Source organism: Antechinus flavipes, chromosome 4 (genome assembly GCF_016432865.1).
Source record: "Antechinus flavipes isolate AdamAnt ecotype Samford, QLD, Australia chromosome 4, AdamAnt_v2, whole genome shotgun sequence".
NCBI classification, from domain to species: domain Eukaryota; kingdom Metazoa; phylum Chordata; class Mammalia; order Dasyuromorphia; family Dasyuridae; genus Antechinus; species Antechinus flavipes.
In genome coordinates this window covers 257,987,241-258,014,923 of record NC_067401.1, presented here as the reverse complement: position 1 = coordinate 258,014,923, position 27,683 = coordinate 257,987,241, and the positions used below count along the sequence as shown (strand labels likewise).

Below are 27,683 nucleotides of genomic sequence, written 5' to 3'. Positions count from 1 at the left end.
GAGGGTTGATTTCAAGAATTCTTTAAGATTCCTCACATTTCATTAGATTTCTTGTAGAATAATTATTCTTAATTTTGACTTCATAGATAAAAAGGTAGTGGAACTTTCATTTTACAAATGAAGAAACTATGGTCTATGATTATATGGGTAACAAGTGGCACATCCATGGTTTGAAATCATATTTTATGTTACCTGCTATTCCCCTATCAAAGCTGGTTTAAATAGAAAGATAGTCAATGGTCTTCTTTGGGAGATGAATAGGGATAGTATATATCTCCAGAAAGGGCCTTTTGGTAACCTAGTTTCTCTGCTTCCTCTACAGAATCTTGCCTCAAATCTGAGGATGCTTTTAATTCCTAAAATTCATATCAATACACCACAGTAGTTTCTTTAGCATGAAATATAAAATCTACTGTTTGACTTTCAAAATCCATCATAATTGGGCACATTTCAACCTTTCCAGTTTTTTATCCCTTATATCCCTCTATATAGTTTGTATTCTAGTGACACAGACCTAGTTGCTGATCCTCTAACATGGCATTCCATCTCTGGTATCCATGACCTTTTACTGGCTGCCCTCCATATTTAGAATGTTTTCCCTCTTCATTTCTGCTTCTTGGCTTCCCTGGGTATCTGCAATACAATTAGATTTCCATCTTTTGTAAGAGACCTTTCTTTTCCCCTGATAATATCTTCCCTCTGAGATTACCCCCAATTTATCCTGTATATATATCATTTGTATGATTGCTTCCATGTTGCTTTCCAGACAAAGATGTCTTTGATAGCCAGGACTATTTTTTTTACCCCTTTTTTTTATCCCTAATACTTAGCCCAATGGCTAGAACATAGTAAGTGCTTAGTAAATGCTTAATGACTTAATTTAGGCTGACTTGCCTTGGGCATAGTTGCTAATACTTGTCTGAGATAAAAAAATACTAGTTACAGTTGGGTTCTTATATATAAAATGTTGTGGTATTCATACCATCACAATGATACAGGATGCAGGTAGTGGTAGAGGATCCTTAAACCATAGGGAGGAGTAAGGAGCAGACATTAAAAGGGAAGGATAAAGTCATCAAAGGACAAACTCTGGGATCTAAATTCTTTGAGGATTTGGAGAATCTAAAATTACCAAATATTGGTACATGCCCCCGTCTATCATAGCAACAAATCAACCACATAACCTAATAAGATGAAGAGTGTTTGAATGAGGTCAGCCAGGAGAGTGATGGACCAACTTAAATCATTTGAAGGAACTGGACATGTTTAATCTAAAGAATATTTAAGGCTATGGTAGCTATGTGCAAGTATTGGAAGTTTTGTCATATGGAGAACAGATTCACTTTTTCTCTTTCGTCTCAGGAGATAGAGCCAGGAGCAATGGGTAGAAGTTGCTAAGAGAAAAATTTAGGTTTATAAACTATAAATTAAATTATACAATTTCCTAGTCATTAGAATTGGAATGGGTCTATTCAAGAAGTCTTCCTGCAGAGGGTGGCTAACCAACTGATAGGTTTGTTATAATAGTGTTTTCTTCTGTATATAAATTGGACTAGATGACCACTGAGGGTCTCAATTCTCCTATCTCAGATGTCTATGAATTTACGAATCAAAAAAAAACCTTAGCTTATCCTGGGAGAGAGAAAATAAAACATTTTTTTAAATAACCAAGTAAATGGATAAGATCAAATTTTAAAAAATCATCCTCAGGGTAAGCTGATGTTTGAGGTACTCTTTTCACCAAATAATCATATCAGGAGGCAGAACTTATTAGTTTGGAACTTGATCTCTTATTCCCAGGGCAAGTTCTTTAATTCCAGCTCTTCTGAGCTGAAATTCTCTCTGTGAAGGTGCTTTGAGGTTTTTGAAAGCCTCTGAATTACAGGCTGCCTGGGTTACCTAACCTCTGCTGAGCAGACTTAATTAACAAGACTTATGTTCCTAAAGTCCACTGAATATCTCTGGTGGGGTTGTGTTTCACATTGTGGCAAATCTTTTGTTGCTTTATATACTGAAAGACAAGGTAGCCACATAGTAAATTACATTTTCTTTGGAGTTTAGTTATCAAAGGCTTACTACCTTCCTGGTGACACTCTGTTAGACCTAGAACCTTGCAGAATCAATTCAATATGATGCAATAAACATTTAACAAGTACCCACTATGTATTAGGCACTATGCTAAACTCAGACTATTGTTATTATTTTTCATCCTTAGTTTTGAGGAGGACCAATGACATCATGAGGGTGATGCCTTGACTTGTGGTGAATTAGATTTAAGTGAGGGAGAGATCTCAAAGTCATGTCTCATTTTGTCCTCCAGAGTGAGTCATCAAAGTCCAGCAGCTGTGCATAAGCCAAGACAACTAGCAATGGTCTTACTAGAGATAAAATTAATTAGAAAGACAGACAGTCCCTGTGCTCCAGGAGCTTACACTCTAAAGAGGAGACACTAGATTAAGGAGGCAAGAAATCAGGGTTGGGGAGTGGAGACCAGGGCTTATCTTGTTCTGTAAAGTTAAAACCAGGTAGAGCATCAAATGCAAAGCAGAGTGAGTTAAACGTTTTTGCCTCTTAAAAAAATAAGGCATTAGGAGGAGTTTGATAGCCTTCCTCTAATCAGAAGGCAGAAGAGGCTGAGGGAGGTAGTACCAGTGAAGGAATGAGGTGGTGAATTTAGAAGTGATGGACTTTTCTGGAGTGTGGTATCTTGTTCCATAAAGTTGAAACTCCTAGGTCAATCAATCACAGTTTGGCATGGAGAGGTATCATGGGAAATAACAAGAATAATAAAAAACACTGAGTTGGAGTGAGAGAATCTTAATTCAAATCCTTCCTTGTCACTATATTGCACTTAATGACTTTGCATAGTTTTATAGTGATTAACTTTATATTTATGCTGTATATATTTTTATATGTAATTTTTGTTTTATCTATTAGAATATAAACTCCTTGAGAATAGAAATTCTTTTATTTCTTTTTTGAATTTGCATCTTTAGTGCCTGGCATGTGCTTTGCTGATAAGATGTGATTACCAAATGCTTATTGATTGAATGATTAATTGATTGAAACATGTGTGACCAAGTCATAACCTCTCTAGGACTTAGTTTTCGCATCTGTTAAATGAGGAATTAAATAGCCTTTTATGTCTGTTCTAGATCTAAATCTATGATCCAATGATATAAGGATCTTGTTTTCTGAGCTTTTTTTTCAGGTATAAAATTGGGCTAAATACTTATCTTGCAGATAAGTAGACAGAATACTCAAGTAGACAGAATTTTAGGGATTTGTCCATGATCACACAGCCAGGAGGTGGTTGATAAGAGATATTTACTCAGATTTATCTGACTCTCATTCCAACACTCCAATCATTGTACCACCTAGCTACCTCTAAGGTAGTACTCAGGATATAGCAGCTCATCAGCAATCTATTTCTAAGAAACAGTGGTTCTTCATGTGTAATTTTCCAGACACCTCTTGATGTGGTACTCTGGACTATTTCTTGCCATAGGGGAAGTCTTTCCAGAGTACATTTATGACAGCTAGATAAGGGAGTAAAAAAATAAAATGAAAATAAATCTCTGCAGGCTCTGGGGACCATATGACTTTCATTAAATACCAGCTGGAAGCCTATTAAAAGAAGAGGGGTTGCTCAAAAGATGCTTCACATTCAGAAGAGGAAAATAAAATGAGAGATGAATTCCAAAAAAAGTAGGGCAACATTAACACCTTCTTGGGGATAAAATGCTTATCATCCTTTAGATTGTTGGCTTTCCCAGGGTACAAAGATACTATAATCATTTCTTGTTCCCATTAGATTTGTATGAATCCCCATTGACACAGTGGTCCTGACAAGTTACTTTACTTATTAGGAATGTTTTGACTTGTATTGATTCTCAAGTTGTTTTTTTTTTCCACACAGTCCATTTGAGGGACCCAAATGCTCTGGTGCCTTTTAAAATGTGTTGCTTGTGTTTATATTTAAATTATTAAATTTATTTAACTAAGACTGATCATTTTCAATTTTTCAATATACATTTAAGTAGAATGTCCAATATTTACTGCTTTTCCTCTAGTGATTTTTTTTGTTTAAGTACTGACTCATGTATTTCCCTTCCATCTATAATACATTTTTCACAAGAATATAAATATATGTAGAAATAAGTGTTTTAAGATGGATAACATTATCAGCTTAGTAGAACACATCTGTTTAACTAAAATACCTTATGCAGAACAGCTTTTTCCTATTCTTATTGGGCCTTTTAAAAAATCAATGACAACAATGATTCATATATAGAAATGACATATTAGGACATGTTCTTTTGCAGTGGCAAACATATCACTTACATGATGGTAATGAGAAAAGATTCTCAAAAGCCTCATTTCAAAGCTAAAACAATTTAATATAATTTCTTACCTTGATTAGAACTAGTTGATGTTTTAAAAAACAGTGCTTCCTGGGAAGAACACAACACGCTTGTTCAGAGGCTGTACTTTTAAAAGCACAAAGGAAAGTGAAGATTTTGAGACTTTACAGTTGACCTGTTCACTGTAGGCAACCTTTTCTTTAAGCCAAAAAAGACCTACAAAACAAAAATATGTACATTTATTAGATATTATTTACATCATTATATTTTTAATGATATGTGTGAGCAAGCTAGTGTTAGGTCAAGCAAATTTTGGTCTCCATTGCTTTAGTGTAAGAGCTGACAGTGCTGGAATATTGAAAAGTATCACTGAGGTTTTGCAGGAGTAGCTATCTTAGTGTTCTAAAATCCATCAACAAGTGGACCACTCCAGTGGGGAAATTATGTTTTAAACTTTTTACATTAGAAAACTTCCTTTTGATAATGATAGGAGTGGTTTATTAAGAAGCAAATGGGTAATTCTGGGCACTCAAGAAAAGCAGAAGTGGGCAGTAAATTTTGCCTCAAATAATGTTCATCTGTGTAAAGTACTTGTCACTCTACTTCAGTGTGGGAAAGTGGTTCACAAGAGGAAAAATATATACAAGTGACAATGTCCTTTGCTACCATATTCCCTTAGGTATGATCATGGTTTTTCAGTTTGCCAAGTATTATTGTCAATGTGATTGTTGTTGTTGTTTGTTCTTGAAGAGGACCATGACTTCAGGGAGGTGATGCTATGACATACAAGTGAATTGGATTTGAGTGTGGGAAGGTTGTATAAGGTCATCTGTCTTACTTTCTTCTCCAGAGCCCTCTGAATCTATTAGCAAGATGTAGATCAAGACGACTGGAGATGACCCTGGATTCAGTGGAAGACCTGGGCCTTTTTAAGCTAAGGTCTTGAGCAGGTCTCTGATTGAGGCCATATCTAAAAGAAATGATTATTTCTCTATTGCATTAATAACTAAGGTTTTTCCTCTCTTCTATTTCCTCATCTAGAAATCAACTAGTGTGGGACATCCTGCTTAAAACTTACCCAGGATAAAATCTAATCAAAAATAGTAAACAAAATTATAAGTTTCGGTCAATGAGTGGATTTGTGTTTGCTCAAAAAAGGCTAGGAAAATGTTGATTTTTCCTTTTGTCAGACAGGTGAATGAGTAAGTCTTTTTGAGCACGATTTGGGTGATCCAAATGATATACTCCCCAAGCGCCCATTATAACATCTCTTCCATTACAATATTCATTCCCTCCCAATAATTGTTAACCAATTAGAATTGATTGCCCATTTTTTAAGCACTTACTCTTCTAAGATCATGGTAAACTCTGAGTCCACCACCTTAAGGGGATTTTAATATTTAAGAATGCTACTGACATCATTACTAACAATATGCTAGTCTTATTTATAAAATGATTAAATTTCCAGAAATTATGTCCCTCAAACTTTTGAATTGTTACAAATTTTAGACCTAAGAAGTCATCTAGTTTAAACTCATCATCTTACTGTTAAATCCAAGATCACATCACTAGGTATTGGCTCATATTCGAAGGCTTTTCCCACCATGCCATATATTCTTTTCATAACCTTTCTAAGGAAGATTACTGTGAGGCCTTCAAGAGCTCTTTCACACACAAAGTACGCCCAGGGCACTTTTAGTAACATGTATTTTAGCTGTCTTAAACCACTATCTAAAAATACAGGTTAAAATAAAGCATGGCCTTTATTTAGCAAGATATTATAATACAAGGTAAGTGGTATCCATTTTTTGAAGCAAGATGGTTGAATTTGGCTGCAGTTCAAAGAGAAGATCTGCTTCTTAAATTCTGAGAATGACAATTTGAATATAGTATTTGTAATTAGGAAACACTTTATTTCATGTGCATTCAGGTATTGAATTCATTTCTTGTGGGAAAAACCTCATAGAGTCTATGTATGTTCATTTATCATGTCAGGTTTTCAGAAAGTCAAACATGAATCCTAGTTTACAGTTAAAAAAGAACAGCTGGCTTTCATATACACACACATCCACTGAAAGCAAAGATGATTTTGCTACCTGGTAACTAAATGATTTGAGTCATTCATAACTAGCTTCTGGTTTAATGATATAGAATATTTGTGATAAAAAATAAAATTTTAAAGGGCTGTTAAAAAGAATTTCCCTGTTTTTCTCCCTGAGAAGTCAGTGATTTGTGGTGTCAGTCAATGAGTCAGAGAATTAACCTGTATTAAATACCCACTGTGTATCATCTACAGTCATGTACATGTCAAGGGCTGAGAATATAATATAAGGTAAGACAGTTCCTGTTCTCATGGAGCTTACAGTCTAATGGGGAGACAACATGTAAGCAACAATGTACAAACAAATTATAGACCAGATGAATTAATGAGCTAGGTACTATGGTACTACTAAATCCAAGGAAACACTAATGTAAATGTGTAATAACCCATTTATGTAAGTGACCTCATCATGCTTGTCCAAAACAGTTTTATCAGAATAATCCAGGTAATCTTCCTCCAAAATAATACCTCTACAGATTTCTACTCTGTTACTTCATCATGATATGAAAGTGACCTTGAGTTCTCAAAAGCTATGTCAGTAGGGCATAATCTCTGGTATATCCAATCCATAATATTGGCTTTAAGAATATCCTGGTTACAGATTGAATCATCTGTTTGAGAACAACATAACTAAGTAAGGAAAGGCTCATCACCATTTTGCTTGCCATATACTTTCACAAGTGGATGATGGCCACAAAGAGAAGTAAAAGATGTAAAATACAATAGAGGAGAGAGAGCATTGGAATGGAGGACATGAAAACTTGAATTCAAATCCTGCCTTAGTTTCCTTTTTTTCTTTAGTATTTTGTTTTCCCTAATTACATGTAAAACAATTTTTAATATTTGTTTCTAAAATTGACTTTCAAATTTTCTCTCTTCATTTCATTGAGAAAACAAATAATTTGATATAGGTTGTATGTGTGTAGTCATGTAAATCATATCTTCAGATTAGTCATATTATAAAAAGACTAAAATTTAAAAGAAAACAGAAAAAATAAAGTATAGAAAGTGCTTTGATATGTATTTAGATTCTATTAATTCTTTCTCTGGGAATATATAGCATTTTTCATCATAAATCTTTCAGTTGTCTTGGATCACTGTATTGCTGAGATAGCTAAGTCATTCACAGTTGATCATCTTATAATTTTTCCATTACCATGTTCAATTTTCTCCTGGTTCTACTCATTTCACTGTGTATCAGTTCATGTAAATCTTTCCATTTCTTTAGATTCTGACTAGTTGTGAGAAAGTCATTCTTATTCATCTTTCTAAGTTTTAGTTTCCTCATCTGCAAAATGACTTCTAAAGTCTCTTCCAATTCTAAACCAATGAGTCTAAGAATTACATAGGTTTTTTTTTTAGCCATCTAAAAACATTAACTTTATTGCAAGAACTTTATCAACCAATGAACTATAAGAATTCACACACACACACATATATATTGATAAACTCTTGATAAAAACAAAATTATTCAAGTATGGCTCATAAGTGCCTCTTGGAGAGGCAAACAAAGGAAATGGCAGAGTTGATTTCATTATTCACAGACTAGAAGAAGCAAACATTATTCATGGAACATTAGGTCATCTTATTATACAGGACTCATTTTTAGCATAAGATAAAAGATCACCATCAGCATAACTGGAGTGTAAGAGTTAATTTCTATGGCAAAGGAAGAAAAGGTAGAGGAATTTTAGGAAGAATTATAAAGAGATTTATGAAACCAAGTCAATGCATACATTGATACTAGGTGACTTCAGTAAAAAAGTTGGCACAAGAAAAGAAGCAAAAATCAGATCTGAAAATAAAATTTGGGTTTGAAAAATAAAAAGGGGTAGTTTTTCAGGGGTCTCACATGTGGATATAATGAATATTTTATTTAAGAAGAGAATAGACTGTCTATACACAGACAGTCCTGAGCAAGATCACTGAAGAAAATAAATGATTATACCTTGATTAACACGAAAAAGCTGATTGCTGATATAAAAGTCATACTCAAATCATCAGTTTGTGTACAATTAGACCAACAACAAGTTAGTAAAAAAGGAATAAATAATCATCAAATTAGAATAAAGTCCCAAGATCAGAAGATAATATATGTAATTCTAAGAACCTCAACTTGACCTAATAAGTCATCAGTGAACCAAGCTGGGAAGCAACAAAAGGCAAAGATATTGACCTGAATCATCTCTACTTCCAGAAAAAAAAATTTTGAACTGATATAAATAAATTATTACAATGGAGATGCAAAAATCATAGAAACTACTTATGGTAAACTTTTTACTTCTTTGCCAAGTGGAAAGAAAAGGCAACTTCAGGCAACACCATTTTTGGATACAAAGTCATCTTTAAAAAATATGGAAAATAATATATTTTGCATATCACTTCTGAGATTTTTATGAGGGGTTTATAAAAATAAAAAAACCCAGACCTTAATGTTATTTATCTTAATTGTTTCTCACTCTCTGAAGGACAGAGGATACTATATTACATAATGAAAAAAAAAAAAGAAAAGTACACAACTAGAAGGGCAGCTAAGTAGCGTAGTGGATGGAGTGCAAGGCATTGGAATCAGGAAATCCTAGGTTCAAATCTGGCTTCAGACACTTATTAGGTATTTGACCCTGGGGAAGTCACAACCCTATTTGCCCCAGTTTCCTCATCTATAAAATGATTTGGAGAAGGAAATGGCATACCATTCCAATATTTTGCTAAGAAAACCTCAAATAAGGTAATGACTGAAAATAACTAAACAACTAACAGTTAGAAAAACATATCCAACTTCTAAATAATAAAAATAGCTAGCATTAATATAGAGTTTTTTTAATAGATAAAAAGTTGGATGAGTTTGCTTGTGTCAAAGGAGTAGTAATAATAACAGTGCAAAAAATGATCTTTAGAACCGAAATTGACCTTTGAGACCATTTAATCTAGCATCATTTTACAGATGAAAAAACAGATCAAGGGAAGTATAGTGATATACTTGAAATCATTTAGATAGTAATAATTGATCCAGGATTCAAACTCATAATCTACACTGAAAATCTAGCATATATACTACCAGTGGTCATTGGTGACCATTATGGTGGCCATTATGGTCCGTCCAACCTTAGTGAGGTCATATTTAGGTTTATAGTATTTAGAACTGAAAGGGTTTTAGAGAAGAACTTGATACAATATCTTACAATCCAAATTAATGTGACAAAGAATAATTTTTTTGCATTACAAAAGACCAGCCAAATGAGGTAGCATATGTAAATAGCTTTGCAAACCTTACAATGCTATATAAATGCAAGCTATTATTCTGAAAAAATATTTATTTAAATCACAAAAGCATTCCTTGTAATGTTCTCAGCCTGATGAAATAGAGAGAGTAGTGGATTTGGAGTGAAAAATCTTGGATTTAAATCTTGGTTCTGTTATTTATTCCCTCTGTGAACTAGTGCAAGTCTCTTAACCCTTAGTTTCTTTATTAAATGAGGATATTGGCCCTTTTTAAGACACCTTTTTAAGGCTATTTTGCATAATCCTAAATAGAATCTCCCTGCATGCATTTGACATGGAATTTTATATTTTTTCATTAAAGCTTTTTATTTTCAAAACATATGCATAGATAATTTTCAACATTCACCCTTGCAAAACCTTTTGTTCCAAATTTTTTCTCTCTCTTCCCCCCATTTCCTCCCTAGATAGCAAGTAATCCAATATATGTTAAATATGTGCAAATCTTTTATACATATTTCCACAATTATCATGCTGCACAAGAAAAATCAGATCAAAAAGGAAAAAAAAATGAGAAATAAAACAAAATTTGAGCAAACAACAACAACAACAAAGAGAGTGAAAATACTATGGTATGATCCCTACTCAGTTCCTACAGTCCTCTCTCTGAGTGACATGCATAATTTTATTAATAAAAATCTAATGTATGTGTACATGTTCAAAAACAAGCTTACTATGTAAAACAAGATGAATCTGCAATGTATTATTACTATTATTATATTCATCCAATGGTTTTAATAAGGTGAGGAACTGCACAATGTAGAAACTCCTTTCACTAATATAGATAACAAGTTATCTATAATTTATTTATTTATTTTTATTTTTTTATCTGTAATTTATCATCTTTGAGAGTTACTCCAGGCACATTGAAAAGTTGTCAAGTTGCATGCATCCTGCATATAATGCATGCAGAATAAACACAGATTTTCTTGACTACTATTCCATGCTGTCTGTCAATGTATTATTATAAAACCCTTATACAAAAGGTGTCTAATAAGAGCAGGTTTTGATCATTGTGAATCATACTCATCCATTGACTTCTCAGGGAAAGGTGAGGTAGGAGGATGACAAAGTAGAATAAAAATTGGCCACCCCTACCACCACTACACATAATAATTCATATTTTGCAATTCACTTTAATTCAACAAGCATTTATTAAATATATGCCACATTCTAGGTACTGTGCTATAAAGACAACAATGAAACCTTAAGGAGCCTTCAAGAAGCCTCTATTCAGTTCTTATTTCTATTTTTATTCTATTTCATGATATTTCCCCATAACTATTATCAATTTGTCCTCGCAACAATCCTCTGAGCTAAGTGAAATCAGAATAAATCCTCCCATTTTATAGATAAGGAAAAAGATTAACAAAGAATTGATGTGACCTATTCAAGGTTACCCAGGAAATTAGTGCTTAAAATCCAGAGTTCCTAATTCTTCAAATAATACTCAGTTACATTTTCTGTATTACCCTTGGGTATGTAGTTAATACTAATAAAAGTAATTGAGTCTTTTCTTGTTTTCAAAAGTCAAAACATTTTCAACAAGAGTTATTTTTATTATCCACAGGAATACAACCACTATGCCATGCTATGCTCAATTTGGTAAGCATGTTAATATAAAACAAAATCTGTTTCTTCTGAATGAAAGAAAGAATACTTTGGTCAGACCCAAGTTAAGTCACTCAAAACCTCCCTGGATTTGGTATGTGTATGACATGCATAAATATCATCACTTCTGCTAATTGAATGGAGATCAATTTAGTCCAAAGAATTATTTTCTATAGAAGGATACAAGACAGAAATATTACATTCATCAAGACATTAAAAAATCATACATAGAACTATTCCCTTCAGTCACTGAGCTAAAAAACTAATTAAACACACTTGTGAGCAATGAGACTTATGATTCCTCTCAAGTCATTAGGCTCATTACATTTTTCATTCTTACAGTCAGAGAATGGTGAAAGTTGAAAGGGACCTTAGAGATCTTGTACTTCAGCTCCCTCAATTCATTTGCATGGAAGAAGTCACAGAATGGGTCTGATACATTTTCCCCCTAATGCTACCCTGCATCAAGCAAGGTCTCTGAGGTGTGTAAGAAATTTGTTCCTGTGACTCAAAGATTATAGGTGGATTAAATTACTATAATTGTTTGGAATCTGTGCAACTGAACATGATTTCAATATGACAGGGCTGGCTCTCCTGAATATAAATGTAAAAGTTTTTGTTCTGACCCCTCTTATTTTTAAATCTAAAAGTCACGTTAAAACAGATTTAAAATAAGACTCTGTAATAGATAGGACAGTGGGTGTGGAATCAAGAAGACCTGGATTCAAATCCCACTCAAAAGTTTACTAGCCGTTTGACTCTCTATAAATCTCTTAACAGTTTGCTGCCTCAGTTTCCTCATCTTTAAAATGAAAGGATGTGTAGGAGTCACCTTTCTAGCTCTGAATTTGTGATCTTAAAACAGAATAATCAGAAAATTAAATGAGTTCTGATAAAAAAAAAACTTAATAAAAGCTATGGCCTTGTTTGACATTACAAATATTAACATACTTAAGTTTTACTAGATTATTTGGAAGTGGAGGTGTGATGGAGAGGAATAAAATAGTATTTATAAATGTTTATGTTACAAATTTTCATTCCAGAGCATCAAAACTTACTTTAATCCAGTCCAAGTTCTTCTAGCCTAAACTTTTCAACATGCAGATTGCAAGAAGTCCTTTCCTGCTTGAAAAGTTCTTAAATAACTGTCTGGATTTTTCTTTTGTACCCATCTCATACTCTCTTGTATTGTATTGATCTGGATTACCTCTCTCTTCTATTCCTTTATCATATAATTTACTTGTGGGAAGGAATTATGCTGATTAAAGAAAATCTGCATATCCATAGTATTTAGCAAAATGTTTTGTATATTGTATTTGCCATTTCTAAATGAAAACTACAATAAAAAATTGAGATATTTCTGAATGACATGACACATTTAAAGCTATAGGTTCCCCCTATCATTGTGTTCTTTTAGGACTTTTTCTCCTTCATTGCCCTCAATTTGGGGACATGTTTTCCAGAGTTGTCTTCTCTCTTCAACCTGAACCCAAAAGTATCCACAGAAGGTCTGTAGTCCTGGTCATTGAAATGTCCCTTCCCCTCAGCTGTTAGGATCACATGCTTATTAGCAAAGAAGCCAGAATTTCTTCCACCCTCTTTGCACCCAAGCTTTGTTACTCAAGGCTTCTTTTATAATTTTAAATATTATTTAAATTTTATGGGCAGCTAGGTGGCAAAGCACATAGAACACTGCACTTAGATTCAGGAAAACCAGAATTCAAATGCAATCTCAAACCTTTACTAACTGTGTGATGCTGAGCAAGTCACTTAATCTCTTTCTATTTCAGTTTTCTCACATATAAAAATAGAAATAATAGTAACACTTAGTTCAAAGATCGTTAAAAAGATTGAATTAGATAATATTTATAAGTGCTTTGCAAACCTGAAACTGCTATGTAAGTGCTATTGTTATTATTACTGTTAATAATAATTATCATCATGACTGGTAATACCAACATTCAAAGTCAAAGAACTAACACTAAGGGAAATATCTTTTATAGAAGGATGCAGTGATACAACCACATGTCCTCACTCTTTTCACCTGCATCAGTGATTGAAAAAGCAAATGGAATTGCTTTGGTTGTTTCTACTTATGTGAGTTGATTTTCTAGGTTCTCCCCCTTCTATTCATTCCAAGAAAGTGAAATACAGGGATCTCTAAGGATACCCCCTACCCCAGTCTTATGCCTACTAACTAAAATATAAGCTTGCAGAAACAGCAAGGTATAAAGGATTAATAACTTATATTATTATTGTAAAACATAGACTTTTTGCAGTCATAGCAGTTCATGAAGATACTTTATTAACACATTGTTATAATATGGTATAGCAGGTTTGGAGCTAAGAAAAACCTATATTTGAAACCTACTTAACTTGCTATGTGAGTGTGTGTATGTATGTGTGTGTGTGTGTGTGTGTGTGTGTGTGTGTGTTGAGGGGATAGTGGAGGAGGTGGCAGGGGCAAAGAACAAAGGAAGGAGGTTGAAACAAAACCTCTCAGTCTAGAAATATTTGCCATATGGATATCTACTTGGAGTATTCTGGGAGAAAAATCTCTTTTTAGGATGGGACTTCCTTGCAACAGAGTTTTTCTGCTCTAAAAATACCATCCCCTCAGTTCTTGCCTTGTCCCTCCTTTTTCTTGATGAAAAATTCCAACTTATTAGCTAATTGACATTGTCTTCTCTATGATAGAAGAAGAAAATATTCATATAAGACAGAGGGAGACCCTGTCTCACAAATAAAACATTCAGCATTTCCAAATAGCACTATGGAACACCCCAGGTACACCTGCACCAAGCTTGGAGGTAAAACAAAAACCTGGGTGATTGGACATTGGATATGTTTATAGAGGGAAACTTTCAAATGATTAGTGACCTCCCTTTTCTTCTCCTATTGTGCTTCAAGATTACCTCATCAAAAAGCCAGAATCTCTCTATTGGTTAAATAATGGCTACATTTATCTTCTCTGGAGATTGAGTTGTAGCTTTATCTATTGGATATGATTCCAATATAATTTGATTCTTCCTCCTTTTCTAGTCCAAATGCCCCTAGGTTTTTTAGATCAATTCACTTGACCTTCCCTAGTGTGACTTAAAAGGTGCTATACAGAGGATTATGGCTTTTTAAAGTGAAAATTTATTATTAACTGGCTTGCTTCTTTTGTGGAAATCTTTAAGGTATACACTTAGCGCTAGAAACAAGGTCTTCTAGTTCAATTCTTGTAATTGTATAGAAAAGGGAACTGAGAGTCAAAGAATTGAAGTGACTTGACACAGATCACATTAGTCTTAAATATGGCTGTTAACCTTCTTTCCCAAAAAAATTTTAAATGGTAGAATTAGAATTTCAGTTCTCTTCTTCTGATTTTACAGCCAATACTTTTTCCAGTGGTACCAAACTTACTATCTCCCGTCTCAAAGAATCATTACAGATGACTAAATTTGCACGCTCATAAATCTCAAAAGACAAGTATGAAAGACTAAATATAGACATTCTAACAGTACCACACATGAGTTGCTCTGATAGGTATACTTTGGAGCAATATAATTTCAATTACCATACATGTTTCATGATGTCAAGTTTTGCCTTTATACTTAATAGATTTGTCACTGGTTTGATGAGATAATAATAATTGTGGAATTTTATTAAAATTTTAGCATTTATAAAGCATTTTACATATATTATAGGCTGAATAACGAACCATCTATGGAGACCGAAAGAAAGAACTGGATTCAAATTCTGCCCTCATACATATTGACAGTATGACTTTGTGAAGGCCATTTAATTGCTCAATAATTTAGATAACTCTCCAAGGGGCAGAAAAGGAATCAACCAGCATTAAAATAAGAATTTCTTCATTTGAGAATATTCTATACTAATGTGTATAATATACTATAATCCCTGTCCCTTACATATATCATCTCATTTGATTTTCAGATCAACATTGTGATGAAGGCAACATTTTAATCCATATTTTATATATGAGGAAACAGAGATAATTATGTGTTTTATAAGTTTCACATTTAATAGTGTGGCTAATCCATCCATCAATGCAAAGGCTCAGAGAAGCTATTTGATCTGTCCAGAGATACACAGCTTAGTAAAATACCTAATGTATTCTCTGAATTCAGGTCTTTTTATTCTAAATTTGGCAATCAAATGTTATCCTGTTTCTATTTCAGCTTCCCAGTCATCAATGAGAAGAGAAATAATTATAAAAAGAGGGCCTACCTTCCTCATCATCATCACAAAATGCTCATTAATTGCCACCAACAAATAGATACACACAGGATCTTTGGAGTTACAGTATTTCTCCTTTCCTCAGACTACCATATGGGGAAGCAACTTTTGTGGAAAAAGGGACAGTCATCCCCACCAACTGCTCATCAACTGCCATACACAGGATAGTAATAAACCAACCTAGCTGAAGCAGAAAGGTATCTATCTTGAGAGATAGATAGGAGACAAGATGTGCCAGGCAAGTCAAACCATCATCACTGCCTTAACTACCATCTCCTTTTAGACTCTGAGGAAGGCAGCTCCCACAACCCAAGAACCCTGGGATTACTGACATTTAATAATGATGTTAAGAAGAGACATTATCAATTGCTTTGCTGCTGCACTAGGAATTTTCCATTTGACTGCAGTTGAAACCTTTAATATCTGTGGTTTCTGTCTTTATATTTGTAAACTCTATACATTTTTATGGGGATTCTCTTGCATTTTTATTTCTATTCCTAGCACTAAGCATGATGCTTTTACATAGTAAATGTCTAATAAATGCCTCACTGATTTGTTCCAAACTACTACCTGAACCCAATATACCCAAAAAAGTAAGACCATATATCTACTGAAAGAAAGCTATAAGAAGAAGCTATGAGAAAGAAGAGGAAAGAGTGAGGGCCCAAGTTTCTAAAGGAAAAGAGCCTTTTTAAAAATTCAAAATAAAATGGTTCATTTTATTATTCAATCTGTTATTGGTCCTAAAAAAGGTTAAACTATACTGAAAAAATGAAATTTTTTTCACTGGAAATGAGAATCGAAAGTGCCTTACCTTTTATACCACCATGGGGGAATTGACTCCCAAATCTTTGAGAGCCTTTATCTTTAATTATGTTACTTTACTACATAGTTTTTGAGTGGTATATGCACTTGGGCAATTTTCCTTGAATATAAGAGGTACTGAAACAAGCACGAGGCTATATAAGATTTCAACTATACATTGTTAGGCATTTACATATACACAGGAGGTCTGTTTCATGTAGTGTTCCATCTGAAATGTTGATCCTCCTTGGGATCAGGGTACTGATGGAGCTTTTCTTGAGATTGCCTAGGCCTTAGAGAGCAGACACTGTCTGTTACCAATATTGTATTAGAAATTTTTCCAGCTTTGCAAGTCATTCCACACTATTGCTATAATCTTTGAGAGCTCAGAGTCATATTCATTCCTTTAGACAATAGAGTAGAGGGGACAGCCATTATAATCTTTTATCAATGTATAGAGCCCATTTTTTCCTATTTAGGACAAAACCTTTCTTAGAGTTTATTTAATAAATCTCTGGTCTATCTACCTTTATCCAACCATTTGAGTCATGTATTACATAATGTCTATTATCTGACCTACTAAATTCTAAGTAAAACAAGGGAAAGGTCTATATCTTATCTAAATTTCATGCATTGAACTCAGAAGACATGGGGACAGCTAGGTGGTGCACCAGTCCTGAAGTCAGGAGGACCTGAGTTCAAATCTGGTTTCAGACACTTAATAGTTCTTAGCTGTGTGACCTTCAACAAATTGCCTCAACAAACTTCATGTTTACCCCAGTGGCAAGAATAGTGATTGAGACACAGGTGATACTTAAAATACTTGTTATTAAGTCAGACTGTTCCTGGCTCAGGCTATACCATCTTGGCTCTAGGGAAGTCTACATTCTCTCTCTCCAGTCTCTGTCTGCTTCTGACCACTGATCCAAGACATGGCATTTTCTTCCAGACAGTTAAAATAATCTGTTTTGGTCTTCAATTTCAACTATTAATTTTTTTTAAAATTTCATAGCAATATAAGGATTATAAGAAGAATAAAGTAAAAAAAAATTAGACAAGTTCTTTTATTAGAGGAAATTGGTAGAGCAAAGGCCAAAGAATCATTGATGTTTTCTTAGGGGATAATGATGCTTTCGTAAAAACCAGAACTACATTTGAAAGAAATTTAATTGAAGGAAAGAGCAAACTGACTTAAACAACATTGAGAGAAAACTGGAAAAAAGCATTGCATTTAACTCATAGCTTTCTGGACTTCAGACTCAATGGACTTCTTGGTCAATATTCATTCAACAAATATTTAGCATCTAATGGTCATTAAGCTAGAAAGATTTCTAATACAGTACTGGCAACAGATAGTGTCTGCTCTCCAAGGCCTAGCTGACCTCTAGTGAAAAAAATCTCATCATCATCTTAATCCCATGGAGATGAATACTTTAGATAGAACAACACATGAAACAGAGCTTCTATGTGTGAATATGTAGCTTTTTATCAGGGTGAATATAGCCTATTGCTAGTACATTTTATATTCAAGGAAAATTTCCCAAGTGTGCAAAACCCTCAAAAACTATGAGGTAAGGTAAAAAGTAAGGGGAAAGGCTCTCAAAGATTTAGCAGTGAAGTCCCTTAGTGGTGGTATAGAAAAATAAGAAAATGCCTTCAGGGAACTAGTAAGGAAATGAACCGAACCTGTAGCTATCCTTCCATATGAGAAAAACCCTCTCTCTCAAAGCAGGTAAGTACTTTCTTTACAATTTATAAACTTAGAGAGTAGCCTGGAGCACTGAACTTAAGTTTAGTGCATGAAGAGGCCAGATGTAAGAGATATTGTGTTGGTAGAAATGGCAAGAGTGGAATTGGTTCTTGTGTTTGCATGTATGAGGGAGAGAGAAGTCAAAAGAGGCACTGTAAGGGTGAGTAACAAACTGGAGACTAGTGAGGCTCTTGGCAGGAAGAGGAAAGACAGGAGGAATGTCAGGTTTGGGAGAAAAGATGATTCAATTTTGGCATATCTAGTTTCAGATAGGATTTTTTGAGTTATTGTTAGCCAGGATTTGAAATCAGGTCTTCTGATCTCAAAAGTTGACCTGGATTTTGTTGTTTCTTTTGCTCCTTACTATGCAAAATCATTGCATTTCTCATGATATGTTCAAATATCCAGGGACCATTTGGCAATGCTGATCTAGAGCTTAAGAGAAAAACCAGGGACACACACACACGTATACATTTAATAATCAGCTGCACTAAAGTGATAGTTGAAACCATGGAAATGATGATGATCATATAGCAGGTGAATTCAGAAAGAAAAGAGAGCTGATCTTAAAACTCAAAGTAATATGACTATTTAAGATGGCAAAAAATATTGAAAAGTGCCAGGGAAAGGATCAAAGAAGAAGTGGTCAGTAAGAGTAAACTGAAACAGGAAAATAAGATGCTTTGGAAGCCAGCAAAGAAAATATAAACGATAAGGCATTTAATGCATTAGAAATCAAAAAGCAAACAGAAATAATCACTAAATTTTGTGATTAGAGGGTCACTTGTGATATCTGAGATAGTAGTTTCCATAGGAAAGTTGTAGAAGCCAGAGTATATGACTATTATTGTCTGTTACATTAAACATGAATAGGGAGATAAGGAAGCATAGACTGGCAATATTTTTTTCAAAAACTATTGAAGATAAATATGTAAGTAAATGAATAATGAGCCACAATGGCATATGTATCTTTTATTAAAGATATATAAAGCACTGCCTTCATACCAGTTCTATAAGGGGGTAATAATGCACTTATTATGATTCTCATTTTACAGTAGAAGAATCTGAGATGCAGTCAAGTGATTTGCAGATGGTCAAATGGCTGGCAGAGTTGAGGAGTCCTGGAGTCATTGTTGTTGGTTTTTTTTAAAAAGGGTGATACCTGAACATGTTCATAGCAGAGGTAAAGGAATCATTGCAGCAGAAGAAACAAGTCTTAAAGGAAAACAGGAAAGATCAGTAGAGCTAGATTCTAGAAGGAAGGGATAGACTCATGGACATAAAAATGGGTAAAGATTGAAAACAGGGATGTTGAGACGAAGGAGAAGATGATGGGTGAAGATTTGGAAAAAATCCTAAGGTAGAAGAAAAGTAAGTTGAAAGAGTTTAAGTCAGACTACCTCCATCTCTTTAAAGGAGGCAAAGTCTTTTGAAGAAAATGAGGCATTTAGGGATGGAGGATGGGGTCATAAATCTACAGCTGGAAGGAGCAGACCTCAAACACAATCCTTCAGTTTTATATATGAGAAAATTGTCCCAGGAAGAGAAATTAACTTGCCTCAGATTACTTAGGGAGTAAAGGACATTAGATTATAAACTCCTTAAGTATAGGGAATGTCTTATGTCTCTTTTTTGTGTCCCTAGTGCTTAGCACAGTACCTGGCACTTAGTAGGCAATTAATAAAAGTTTTTGATTTTATTGATTTATTGGAGAATTAAAGATTTGAACCCAGGTTCTTCAACTCGAGAACCAATACATTTTCAATTATACCACCACTGTGGCCAATATAATATATAGTGTGTATATATATATATATATATATATATATATGTGTGTAATCCACACACACACACGTGTAACATTCCCATATTCATAGGTATGCACATATGTACTATATAGCTATGTATACATCCACATGAATATGTATATTGTTCATAGGCATATGTATGTACTGCATGTGCATATATGTATGTATTATGCCTTTAAAGAACAATCTGTTTTATGAGACATGAGTACCTTAACAAGAAGGGCTGAAAAATGGTCTAAGAAATGATCTCCACTTTGCCTCTAGTGGAAAAAAAACCGCATACAGAGAATTCTAAAATAGGCACTTGCTTTTATTGTAGATCTTTCTGGTTAAAAAAAGAACTTTTCCAAAAATAAGAAAAATTGCCTTTTCCTGGAAGCATCGTTGACTCAAGCTGAATAGAAGAGTAAGAAAAGTTGTTGGCAATAATGTACTTGGGTGTATAACCACCCAATAACAAACAATAGACAGGATTGCCCTTAAGAATTAACAATGTGATAACCTTCATTGCATTTTATTTTTAAAAATTTACTAATTTTATTTTTAATTTATGGAAAAAAACAAATATTTGCATAATATGTTATAATAAAAAGATACTTGCTCATGAACCTGCAAATCTATTATGCAAAACTTGATATTCTTTTAAAATATATCATAAATTTATCATATAATTGATATAATTATGTCCAAGTCTAATTGAAATGTTATGGAGCAAGTATCGTTTGAAGAGGTACATGTGCTGTCCCTTTATAATGTATTAACGTAACTATTGAGATACTAGATGTCTTGCTTTTCTTCATGCAGGATGAGAAATTTTGCCACTGGTGGTTATACATTTACACTGATAGCTTCCATAGGAATTCAGAGACACTTTTCTATTCATCCTTTAACATTTGCCTGACATTGATGGGGGGATGATAAAAGATTGAGCCTAGAAGACATGTTATTTACAATAGTTAGGAAACTATTACTTATTTATACAGTAGGGAAAAAAAAAAACTTTAGATGAACTATAATACTTGAATTTAATTGGGTACACTAGTCTGGTACCATGAAAAGAAACTTGTTTGAGAATCATAGATGCTGCTTCTTTGAACTATCAGTCATTATTCCTCCCTTCCCAACCCCCCCAAAAGTATTTTTTCTTGTTGTAAAACTTTTCTTTCATGCCAGATTTCATAAATTTCTTTCCTTTAACTCCTGAGATACCTAGATCTTTTAGAAACTGTCTACTCACTATTAGTAGTCTGATCAATCATTAATAGTAAGCATTTCTATAGTGCCTTAAAGTTTGGGAAGCATTGTTTAAGGGAGATATTGTTAATATTCCTATTTTACAGATGAGGAAACTGAAGCTGAGATAGATTGAGTACCTTGTATTATACAACTGAATAGTGTCAGACAGAATTTGAATTTGATCCTGACTCCCTTCATGTCCAACATTATCCATTGTACCACTTAGGCTAATTCTTAATTGGATCCAGCTATATAAGTGTTGGTTTTTTGGATCTATGATAGACTTTTTTTTTCTAGTCTTATTAATAATATATTATTAATAAATTAATTTATTGTGGTGTTGAAGACATAAGTGCAAGTGGATTCTGGTTAGCCTTCTGATCCTATAATTAGAACTATTGAGATTTGCTGAGTAGGATAAAAGCTTGAAAAGTGAGATTATTGCTACAATTATTACAATTTCCCCCCTGCATCAAAGAAGGTACAGTGGTTTATAAGCAAAGCAGAATTGCAGTAGCTCAAAAAGAACATGAGATCTATAAATTTAGAAACCTCTCCATTCAAAATGTTCATATGAACTCCTTATATCTGACCTGTGGTAGAGCCTTCCAAGCTCATATGGGTCTGATCAGCCACAGTTGGATACCCTGCCATAGTGATGTCATTTTGGTCCTCGAATACAAAGGACAATCATATTTTATTTAGCATCTCTTAGAATAAAAACAAAATAACAACTGTTAAATCATTAAGAAAATTATATACTGTGATATAATTGAACATTTGTTATAAACCAGGAAGATTTTATATATAGATGTGGAAAATCCCAAATGGGGTCATGAAGAGTAAAATGTGATTGAAACTATTAAACAATAATGAGGAAGGTTATTGTAGCCTTCAATCAAAAGTCAAAAGAGTTTTACATGAGTTTTATTAGCACAGAAAGGGAAAGAACAAATATATCTATTCTTGAGTAAAAAGGTTCTCTGAAACAACAGAAATGCTAAAGCATATACTTACATGTGTAAAAGAAACAGGAGAAAACTCAGTTATAAAAATAATGCAAAATATGGAAGGAGAAATGGAAACTGAGGTTATCATGGTTCTAAAATATTCTATGATATTATTTTTGGAATGTAGGGTGATTTTTCTGGTGATATTGAAAAAAAACTCTAAAATGTAACATGAATATTTTGAGCAACACTATATATTGTAGAATCTCTATCCCTGAAAATCTCCAGAAAAATAAGAGATGACTATTTATATTGGGGGAGAGGAGCTAGGTGGCACTCTGGATAGAGTCCAAATGTGAAATCACAAAGACCTGAATTCAAGTCTAATCTTATCACTTATTAGCTGGATGACTCTGGGCAAGTCACATATTCCTATTTGCCTCAGTTTCTTCATTTGTAAAATGAGTTGGAATAGAAAATAGCAAATTATTTCAGTATTTTTGCCAAGAAAACCCCAAATGAAGTCACAAAGAACTGAGTACAACTGAAATGACTGAATAGCATTAGCAAACACTTATGGGTAGTTTCGACATTTATACACGGGACAGCAGGGGATTGAACCATATTCTCTTTCTCTTTCTTTCTTTCTTTCTTTCTCTCTCTCTCCCTCTCTCTCTCTCTCTTTTTTACAATTTTGAAGAGTCATAGATATAAACCTGGAAGGCAGTTCAGGGGACATCCACTTCAATGTCCTTTATTTTAAAGAGGAAGATATTGAGACCGAAATCACACAGGAAGCAAACATCAAAGGTAGGATTTGAACTCAGGTCTTATAACTCTGGAGGTAATACTCACAAAAATGACAAATTTAGAGCTTGAAAAGGTCTAAGAGATCATTGAGTCCAACCTTCTCATCTTACATATGAGGAAATTGAAGCACAAGGAATTTAAATGTTTTGTCTAGGATCACACAGTTTGTATGACTGGTACAGAATTTAGAATTTGAACTCAGGTCTTCCTGATTTTAGATCCAATACTAAATTCATTTTACCATCTAAAGGCTCCTAAGGGGAAAAAATATTGAGAGAGTCACTTAAAAGTTGAATGGGTTCCCTGGGGACAATTGAGATGCACATTACTAGAAATCTTGAAGCTTTTCAGGCTTAATAACTCTGACCCCAAGAATCTTGGACATAGCAATATTTGGATCCTGTAGCCTTGTTTAAGGGAAACAGTCACTGTAGGAAGAGTGCCCTATTCCTTGACATCACCAATACCAAATGCTGACAATCTGCCATGACTGACCAGTAAACCCAAGAGGTCTGTAGGTGACTTTATCCCTTAGATAACTGATCCTGCTTCCAACCCAGTTCCCACAGTCAGTACCCAGGGATACTGACAACTCTCATGGAGATGTGGCTTGACAAATACTCCTGCAGGTGATATAGACACAGTTTTTGAAAATCCAGAAAAGAAAAATGTCATCACTAAAACCTTTGGACCTGTCAAATAGGTGAACATCAGAAACTGATATGATTTTATCAATAGTAATGGCATTAAAGAATAGGAAATACCATCTCCTTTGCCACTTCATTCTAAGGATCATGAAACCTTTTCATCTGCCTTGAAGCTGATTGTGAGCTCGCAAGACATTATTTTCATATTTGCAAACCTAGCACTTAGTACCGGGTATGTTTTGCATATAGTATTTTGTACATAGTAAGCAATCTTACTCAGATATAGAAATAATTCTGAGATCATTTTCAATTTTTAGGTCTGCTGATTTAGTAACCTCCATTGTAATGTTTCCTCTGCATATGGGATGAGAGCTGAGGCAACTTCTGCAGCTCCATATTGGTGATGGAACAACTCATGCTATCTGTCTATGTTAATGCATAAAAATTTACATTCACCTCTCCTTAAATCTCTGAAGATAATATAATACATATAACATTGTGGTCAATACATTTGTTCCTCCTCCATATTGTCAAATATTATTTGAAGATACAGTGTGATTTTGAAAAGCAGCGATATTTTTGGCTTTAAGTAAAGTAGGAAAAGCAAATGGAGTATCTTCTGATGGAATCATTTTGTATTCTCAGCTCAGTAATCTCATTGGTCTGAAAAACAGGGTTTTCTAAAAGTCTTAGTGCAGTTTAAACTATTTAAGGCTTTTGGGACACCCTCTGCTTTAGATGGGAGGGAGAGAAGAGAGAAAAAGAAGCATTTTCTAATATTTGCAAAGTGTATTTCAAAATGTCTTTATTCATTTACCCAAAACATTTGCTTCCAGGGCATGTTAGAACTCAGAATTCTGATACCACCCCTTCATTGTCTGGATGAGGGAACACATTTATTTCAGCAGAAAAATAATCACTCTAGGAAAAGGTTGTAAATAATCATGGCATGATTCAGTCTCCCTACATGAGATGTTTCATATGTGCCCAGCAAGTAAAGTTGTAGTCAGAGATTCATCCCCTCTTGAGAGTTTTCCCTTTATATACACTATTGAAAAAAACTATATCAGTGATGCAACTGATTTAAGAAAAACAAATGTGGCTCTTTATATTTGACATATAAATTATAGCTATCTGTATTAACAATGATTTCTATGAAATTGTTTACACAAAATATGTGAGAATGTGTTGGGAAAGTGGAAAGAAAAACAACCCAAATCATTTAGCGAAGGCTACCTAACCCTAAATATTCTGGCCATTTCCTCCTGTGTCCTAATGAGGAGAACCAGTTAACAGGCAGTAGAGAAGTAAAAAGCATCTTAGGATGCAGAAAGCAAAGTCCCTTTCAAGTAAGGCAATATTAGGTTGTCTTTTAATACCTAAGTTCCTATTAGTTCTACTTGAATGTATTTTTATGGTAGAGAGGTGATACTGAGTTCTTGAAGATTGTATAACACAGACAGATCTTATTACCCAGAAAATTCTTCAAGTATAGGTGGGTTAAAGAAGCTGTGTCTCTCAATTGGGGGAAAGCCATTTATATTAAATAGCTTTAATCTATTCTCCACCAGGATGAAGAAGGCTCATCACTCACCAGTGGGTGCATTTGGGGGCCATAACTATTAATGAAACCACCTATTTACTAATGCTTACAAAGATAATTCTGACACTGATAAAACCTCTTTTTTTTGGGGGGGGGAAGTGGTGGCAGCATGACTTAGTGGATTTTTAGTAAAGAAGACCCAGGGTCTACTCCTGTCTTAGTGTGATCTAAGGCAAGTGACATGTCACCATGCCTCAGTTTCCTCATCTGTAAAATGAGGAGGTGAACTCAAATTGCTGCATAGATTCTTCTCAGTTCTAAATCTATGATTCTATGAAAATGTATAAACATATATATCAACATAAAACAATACAATTATGTATATATACATATATGTGTGTGTTACAAATGACCAGCAACACTTTCATTGAACTTCTTTTCTCCTGCTTGCCTTACTTTAGCTGCAGTACTGGGTTAGAATAACCTGAACCCAAAGAAATTACAGTTTTAACTTATGTCCTGATGCCTTCTTTCTGGCCCAGATCCTTCACTTCCCTGCCCCATGCACCTCCATCACCAAGGGCAAATCCTGTATCTTATTCTGTATCTTTTCTTTTGCAATCCTGGAGGCTGCTATGGATCACCCCAAGATTTGAATCTAAGTTTATTTGCTGACCCCTCCATCCTTTATTCCCTGCAAAAATTCCACAACTTATTTTAGAAGTAGAATAACCAATCTAAATTCCCGGAATCTTAAAAGAATACTTAAGTATTGAATTACATGTACATTCATTATTTATCTATAATATTTACCCACACATTCATCCACCCATGTATCTAGTCATTGAAAGTTAGCTCCTCTTTCACATGGAAAACCGAATCTTTAGTAACTAACTGAGGAGTTGCCAACAATGAAACATGCCATTATAGGGTCCGGACAGATGGCACAGCTGTCTGGGCACACCGACGCATTCAAGACCAGTACTTTTTCAAACGCTCGAGTACCCTTCCCCACCCTCTCCAGGCTCTTTTTTCTCACCATACTCTGGATGCGCTTTGGAGAATTGGAGACTTGCCTCCACTCCTCTGGGTGTATTGCTCCCATCATCTTTACCCCACCAAGCATTTCCAATGGAGGGTAAGCATCCTGAGTCCCAGAATCTGGATCAGGAGAAAAGGACAACTTTATGCCTAGGGAAGCGGCGTGCTGCTCACCTGAAGGACCAGCGGGCTCCGAATCCCACCGTGTCTTCAGTTAGTTCCTGGCTGCATGGTGAGCGCTTAGCCAGCTGCAGCAAGGATAGTGGGGGGCCTCCCGAAGACTCGCTCCAGCTGTTCTCTTTCGTCCCCTTTTCTCCTCTATAAAAAGAGATAGAGGAAAAGCTCCGCTTCTCACAACTCCTGCCTGTCGACCCAATGCCTGGAAATTGTTAAGCCTTCTCTTCTGTCTAGCTCCTAGAATACAATAATCTCTGGACTAGAGGGTAGGGAAGGACGGGGGCAGACACACGCACACAACACACACACACACACACACACACACACGGACCCTACCTCCCTCTCCCTTCCCCACACACACTCTTCCCAATCCTTCCCAACTGAGAGCACTCAGCATTGAGCGGAACACCCCAGGCAACAGGGGAATAGGCTCCTGCAAGTCTCCTCCTGATTCTTAGTGTGGTACTGTTGAGAAGGAGAAGGAAGGGGAGGAGGTCAGAGGGAAGGAGTCCTTTAAACCCACCTCGCAGGTAGTGGCAATTCAGAGCTCAACCTGATACTGATCCAAATAGTTAGAAAGGGAAAAAGGGGTGGAGGAAAAAAGACGGTCCCAGAAGAGAGTGGAAGAAACCGGAGATCTGAGCTTCAGGGTTACTCAATCTCCTCCAGTTTTGAGGCTGAAAAAGGGGGAATCTCCTCCTCCCCCAAAAAACTCTTGAGCGGTGGGCGCTCTCCCGGGCTCCCAGGTGCCGACACTAGAGGGCAGCGATTTCCACTGTATAAGTCCTAAAGGGGGCAGGCGGGGCCGCAGATAGGACCTAGGATAAGGGTAAATATAAGGAGAGGGGTTAGGGACAGAGATGGGGATGGATGAATTGGCTTCCTCTACTCTTTATCTTCCAGACCGCGGGACTGCAGAAACGAGAATTGCTCAGAATTGGTTCCTTAAAGACTTTTTCTTGTTGAAGAGCTGGAAAGGAGGAAAAGGGATAAAGCTGAGGAGGGAGAAATAGAAAAGGGGGAGGCATAAGAGGAGGGAACAGGGACAATTTGCAGCTTTTAGAGGCTCCTGGCATAGTCCTTTGTGTGGGAGGAGGTAAATTGCTCAACTCCAAGCAAAAAGTGGTGATTTCCATAAATATGGAGGGGGAAAAGAGGTGTGTCTGTCTCTCTAGGAGGTAGGAAAGATCATTAATGAAGATTGGGAAGACACTGGAATTACTTCTCAAGTGGCAGCCCATTTTCCAGAATTAGGAATTAGAGGACCAATTTAATTCCCTCTTACAATTCCTATGACCTTGAGCTATCACCACCCTC

The 27,683-nt window shown here is 35.0% G+C and overlaps 1 long non-coding RNA gene across 1 annotated transcript; it reads right to left on the bottom strand.

Moving 5' to 3' along the window:
• Positions 1-4,420: 4,420 nt before the first annotated feature.
• LOC127559444 (uncharacterized) lies at positions 4,421-27,411 on the bottom strand. Its single transcript, XR_007953132.1, has 3 exons — positions 26,890-27,411; positions 26,364-26,507; positions 4,421-4,580 (listed from the first exon to the last, which is right to left on the bottom strand). It is a non-coding gene; the product is annotated as an uncharacterized LOC127559444 (long non-coding RNA).
• Between the last annotated feature and the right edge of the window lie 272 nt (positions 27,412-27,683).